Source organism: Camellia sinensis, chromosome 4 (assembly GCF_055761805.1).
Source record: "Camellia sinensis isolate YWXY chromosome 4, ASM5576180v1, whole genome shotgun sequence".
NCBI classification, from domain to species: domain Eukaryota; kingdom Viridiplantae; phylum Streptophyta; class Magnoliopsida; order Ericales; family Theaceae; genus Camellia; species Camellia sinensis.
Window position 1 is genome coordinate 193,785,198 of NC_138964.1, and position 6,927 is coordinate 193,792,124.

At 34.2% G+C, this 6,927-nt stretch overlaps 1 pseudogene; it reads right to left on the minus strand.

The window, feature by feature from the left end:
* Positions 1-2,160: 2,160 nt before the first annotated feature.
* On the minus strand, positions 2,161-4,410 carry LOC114280019 (putative serine/threonine-protein kinase At1g09600; annotated as a pseudogene).
* Between the last annotated feature and the right edge of the window lie 2,517 nt (positions 4,411-6,927).

Consider the following 6,927-nt stretch of genomic DNA (forward strand, 5'->3'; position numbering starts at 1 on the left):
AATTTAGATTTTATCACGGTGATAAGTCATTCCACACGAATCAACAGCTTGTTGCTTCTACATTAGAATGCATTTATTAATGAAACTAGAACAATTATTGAGCAACTGTATGACATTTGATGTGTGAAGTGCTCTTTTTCTCATGTTCTTTTCTTTATGAAACTGGGTGATCTTAGAAATCCAAAGCTTTTTTTACTTACATTTGAGTAAGCAGGGTGAACAGAGCTATGGGAGCCTTATTACCCTAGCTACCCTTCCCGAGGCATATGCCTGCTTATCAACAATTGCTATATAATTGCTAATTGCTATATAGATGATCTACCTGCTTATCAACAAAACATCAGGTCTCATACCTATAAATGCAGATTCACCAAAAATGACTTAAACCAATAGGACTCCAAGTTTTTAATTCGTTGATAACCCAATTGTTCTCTCCTTTAAAATAAAAAATCTCAACTCAAATACATGAATGAATATATATGACACCCCCAACTGGTGTTCCACCAGACATTGTTCACACAAAATAATGACAACCAAAGAATCCAATAACACTTTTCTAAACTGTCAAACAACCTACTTCTAAAATTTCTTAAATTTCCCAAAACATAAAAAGTATGAAGACTTGTAGTTTGTAAATCCTATTAAATTCTGACTAAAAAATTATATACACAACGATCTAAAAAATAAACAACTTGAATCACTGGAATAGGATCCGAATTGAGCCCCAAAAACCTAACAGCACCAAACTGAACTTCTCTCTAACGGGATAGAAGCAAGATCCATTTTGGATCGAAGTCGGCCCTGGTTTTTTCTTCATCTTTTTTTTTTTCATATTTTAATTTTGATTGGCTCCGCAAACACATTGTTGTTAGGGCACTTCTTTTTCTCCAAGACCATGAGCTAATGCTACAACAAAGAGTATTTTGGACTGATCAAAGAAAAAAATGTGGTGTCCTATTGATGTATTAGTAAGAAATTATATTGTTGCAAATTGCTCAAAACAGGTGGTGGCCTGAGGTGTCAAAATCCTTGAATTTTGCACCAATGGCTCAACCATTACATTAAAATGATCTGTATAATACTATCTCTAGCAAAATGAAAATAAAAATAATTTTTTTAAAAAAATAGAAAAAATCATCTATCAAACAACTAAATGACTAACCACTGAGCAGTTTGTCAATCTCAGTAACCATGATTGGCCAAGAATTTTGCACCAATGGCTCACATTAAAATGATCTGTACAATACTATCTCTAGCAAAATAAAAATAAAAATCATTTTTTAAAAAAAAATAGAAAAAATCATCAATCAAACAACTAAATGACTGACCACTAAGCAGTCTGTCAATCTCAGTAACCATGATTGGCCAAGACTTTGATTTGTTTCTCAACTACTCAAAAAATTTCCTTCAACTAAACTCTTTTGAAGGTTGGAAACTTTGTAGCATACCTTGGATATATATGGAAGGGATATTCTGATGCAGCGAAAGCCAAAGGTCCTTAAAGTTCCAGTCCTATCATAGCAATGAGACTTGCTCAAAGGCCAACATTGAGAACCACTTCTACAGGAGTTTTGAGATCCACATATAGGTGTCACAAAATTGCTCTGAAAGGTCACAGGGCTGTTTCACCTATAATGCAGTAGTGAATGAGTTTGTCCATTATCACCATACATTTTCTTTGTCTTGACATTGTCAAGATTAGCTTTGTGAACAGCAAGTTGGATCTTCCTCTTATGCTCCTTAAGCATTTCCTTAATGTTTCCACTAGAAGGAAGCAATGGACCTGAGTAGTGGATCCGATTATTCTTTGGAGCATAAACCTAACGTCAAACCAAAGTAATGAGAACATCAACTAAAAAGGTTTTTGTAGAGACAATTTGAAGGTACAGTTTTATACACTAGCATCATCATAAACTCTTTGGACTATTTGACCTACCAAAATAGGTTGTTGCATAATAAGTAGGGCTGCAAAATGAATGAAGCTACTCGAGCACGACTTGTGTTCAACTTGTTAAAACTCATTCGAGATCGGCTCGTTATGTAAGCCAGCCAATCTTGAACACATTTAAAACTCGTTAAATTTTCAAACTAAGCTTCACCAACCTATTATTAGGCTCAATAAGCATTTATGCACTATAAAAAAAACCAAGCTTCTCGAGCTCAATTCATGTTCAGCTCATTAAAAATTTGTTTGAGATTAGCTTGTTATTTAAACAAGACAATCTTGAATACGTTTTGAAACTCATTAAGTTTTTAAACCAAGCTTGAACAACTTGCTAGTTAATTTGACTCATTAACTATTCAAGTATGTATTACACGGTTTCATGGTTTCTCAGTTCAACATGGTTTAGACTCGTTACAGTTTCAATTATTTTCCTCGAGATAGACGCAGTGAGGCACATGATCAAGAAAGATGGTTGCATGAGACAATTTTGTTTTTTCCCAATATTCATCAGATGGGGAGCCACAAAGTTTGAATATTCTATGCAGTTGTTCCACCTACAAATGATACAAGAAGAGCATCTCAATGACCAATCAAATCCAGCTCATTTAAAGCACCCTTCACCAAATATTTTGTAATACATGCCATAGAAAATATTAAACAAAATCTCACGCAAAAAATCTGAAAATTAAGACTCCCTGCAGTACAAGAATAGTAGCGTGCAAATTGCCACATCAAACCGATGTCTAACTTACATGATCAAATGACAAACTTTTAAAAGTTGAGCCCAAATGGTCTATATATTTCCTTATGTTGTTTACTCTTATGTTTTTATCATAAAAAAGACTGCTCGTCTACAGAAGTATCAAAAAAATTTCAAGACTATACACATTTCCCACATTCAGCTATTATGATTGAGCAATTAAACCTTTCAAACTGGGTAAGTACCTCTGTTCTTCCAGGCATGATTGGCTTCCGGGCATACAGTTCTGCAAGGATGCAACCAGCACTCCACAAATCAACAGCAACTCCATAATCTGTAGCACCAAGCAAAAGCTCAGGAGGTCTATACCACAAAGTTACTACACAGCTTGTTAGAGGTTACTTTGGATTGAAGTGAAAAAAGGTCGCCAACCCAAAATCACCAATCTTAAGATTTCAGTTGTTGTCAATCAGAATATTTGAGCCCTTGATGTCACGGTGCAGGACACCACAACTGTGGCAGTGCTCAAGTTCACGAAACAATTGTTGCATGTAACATTTGATCTGCAGGTCCATCACATGAAATCCCAATATGAGGATATTGGTGCAGAAATAGACGTTATAAGTTGACTTTCAAGGGTAATATGGAGTAGAAAAAGAAATGACTTGATGCTTTTGGAGAAGGTATGCATCATGAGGTAATGCATAATATAGACAGCATGCCTGAATATATGTAGAGACACCCTCCTATCTTCCAGATGAAAAGAAACCCGAAGAAACTAGAAGAAATTCATTCTCCTGCACTTCATCGACATTATATTTTAATCTTAATGAATTACATGTGCTCTGCCCACAAAATGAGTTAACATATTTGTAAATCCTTTTTGAGAACTGAGGCATTGGACAAAACAATACCTTAATTAAATAGCAACTGTTTGATGGTTAATATTTAAGATGGCTACAGGCAATAATTAGACCCTTAACAGTGGCTACCCTTCGGAACTAATATGAAAGAACTTCTGAAACCACTACATGGACAACATATAATTTAAAAGAACATTAACACGGAAAAAAGAAACTCTCCAGTACACGTCTTTCATATATACCTAACTAGTACTCTTCTTTCCAAAACTCTCCACATTATCCCCCTAGAAACCCAAGCATGTGTTTTTTTTTTGTCTATGTCAATAAACACCTTATGGAGGTCTACGTTTTTCATTAGTCGACTAAGTAGAAAAATAGCTCTGTAACAGAAAATTTTCTGTACTTCCCATCACATCACTGGCAAATCCTTTACTATAGTTGATGTCTAATGGGCACCCCAGATGCAAGGGAAGAGCACATACCTGTGGTTCAGAAAACTTGATTGTGGGTGATGCTATAAGTCCAGCAAGATCATGCTCCATTTATTCAAATACAAGGCATAAATTGCCTGACACCTTCGAAATGACTAGACCCTCGAGCTTCATAACATTTGGGTGATTAAGACGACGCAGAATAAGAATTTCCCTTGCCATAAAACGGACACTTTTTGGGTCCATGTTGACAAAACATGAATTAACATAACATGAAAGTACCAAATATCAGCAAACATTTCTTATCCGTAGCCTACACCAAAAACTCACAAAGATAATTTCCCTAACAATGCAAGCTTGCGTATTCAAAGATTAGAAATTACCTTCACAAAGAGCAAGCTTAACCTTCCTTCCCTTGCAATGTTTGAAAGCAAAAAGCTCGTATATATCAATCTTTGCTATGTGATTCATGGAACCTATATGTGACTGTGAATCTTAAATGCATCCCCATTATCACATTAAAATGCTTATGAAATCTAAAGAACAAATCATGAATGTTCATGGAATATTTTTTTTCTTTTTTAATTGGTAGAAAAATATGAAAAGAATTACATTTGGAATTATAGTCCAATAGTTGTAAAAACTCTAAAAACCAATCTAATAACTAACCAAGTGAAGAAAGAACACCATAATGGGGATATAATAAACAATACAACAAAGACAATCATAATTATTACATTTAACGTTAAATATTGCATAATTAAATTAAATATGATATGATGAGATATAATACAATAGAAATAAAGACAGGAAATGGATTGTCTACTCTTAACAAATAAAGATAAGCTTTTTAATTCTAAATTAAAGAATTCAAAATGAATCAAATCTTTCCCAAGGTAGATACATTTGATCTTCATTTAGAAAAAAATAAAATTAGTAATCTTATTATTAAGTATAAAGCTTTTCCCACACTCTATTTATATGCAACATAAACAAATTTTTCCTACCAACTTTTCATCTAATCACCAAGAGAAAACAAGCATTAAAAAGTGACTAAGGAGAGAAAATTTGAAGACCTTCAATCACTTGACATGCACCATCAAGATCCTGAAATGTCAATGAAGTGCAGATAATGTAAGAAAACCATCCATTCTCAAACCCACCACCCAGTAACAAAATTAAAAGGAAAATCATGCCAAGCCAAGGAAACATATTTCACGAAAATTCACAGCATTGAATTCTCTAATTCATCAAGGACATGAATCTCTTAAGCCAAGGAGGTTACTCTATAGCATATTAAGAGACTGAATTAATATGTTCCTGATACCAAAATGAGCTTTTGCCCAAAGTTGTAATAGAAGGATGCTAGATGAATATTAATGCTGTTAGGGGCTCTGGTTATGTCTTGTAATAAACTGACAAAAGGAAAGAAAATGTTGAATAGAACAAGAATGCCAATCTTTTTTTGGTTCTTCAGTTGCATCCAATGAAAAAATTATGATTCAAAGGATAGTTCCTTTACCATGTGACATTTACCAATAATCACGGTGAGGCAAGAGTATTCTAGTTGCACTTTTGCTATAAAAAATTAAAAAAAAAAAAAAATTCCAACAGTTATTCAAATATGCATTTTGTTATTACTATGATATACATATTTTATTAACTACATATGCATCCACACAAAAAACCAACATAAAATTGAAACATCTTATAAATCCTTCCCTTTGTGATGTAAGATGACATGACATTGACATACAATGAGAAGAAGAAACCCAGATGCAAATCCTACTCAGTTCCAATTCATTGTTGAAGGCGAGAAATGATGATTATGGATTTCTAAAAATCGACCAACCAATAAAATAAACCCAACTTAAGAAGTTCAAATCACAAGATCAACCATTAAAAAATAAAAATAAAAATAAAAATCAGAAACCCATGTTTCGTTGGTCAGGGAAAAAATGTAGAAAACACAACATATATTATAGTATTGGCAGCACAGATTTTTCATCAAATGAAAACCAAGAATCCAAAAACCCCGATCCCACTACACCTAGAACGAGATTTTCACTTTTCAATACCCAAATTCAAACAATTACAGGAGGCAAAAACTACCCAAATTCACTTTTCAATACCCAAATTCAATACCCGACTAAGGGGTTTTCTTCAATCCATGTTAATCAAATTAATTACAGGAGGCAAAAACTACAGGTTTAGCAAATTCAAGGTGAAGAAACTCTTGAGAGGCAAAGATCTGAAAAGTTAAAAATTATAGTTAGGGTTTGAAATTGGGGGAACAAGAGCGAGAGAGAGAGAGAGAAAGAAAGAGAGAAAGTGTTTACCTGATGCAAGAGGTCTGAAATCGAGAGGATTAGCAATGGTAGAGTGTAGGCGGCTCCACGCACTGCTACCTAGTTTGGTCAATTCGCCGCGACCTCAGTTCACCGACCTCTGCCTTGGTAAGTTCTTAGCCGACCTGTAATAACCCTCATCACTGCTTACCGATAAACATTGATTACCGTCAAACTGAACTGATTATGAATGATAATTGAACTGATTAAAGTACTGAACTGACTAACTGGAAACTGGAACTGAATTGACTGAGTATGTGTGTTAATCTGTATTCTATCTGTTTGATTGTTTACTTGATCTGTTCACGTTTTATGTTTAAACTGCTAATTGAAGGCCTTATCGGCGGCCAACCCGGGAATTGATTGATGTTTTATGATCCTCAAAATTAATGTGATTTTATGGTGTATTCATCTGAAAACTGATTAGGTATGATTAAATTAGATTAAATATTGATAGATTGCTTAAGTTTGACTTAATTACCTTAATGCCACTTAAGTAGCCCACTACTTGAATCATCTTTGAGCCTCATTACACTCATACATACACATTTCATCAGCTCATTCCTTACACTCAACCGACCAAGATAGAGAGTGAGAGAGAATGTGGATCTTGAGTTCATTGGTAGAATTGCTTGAAGAA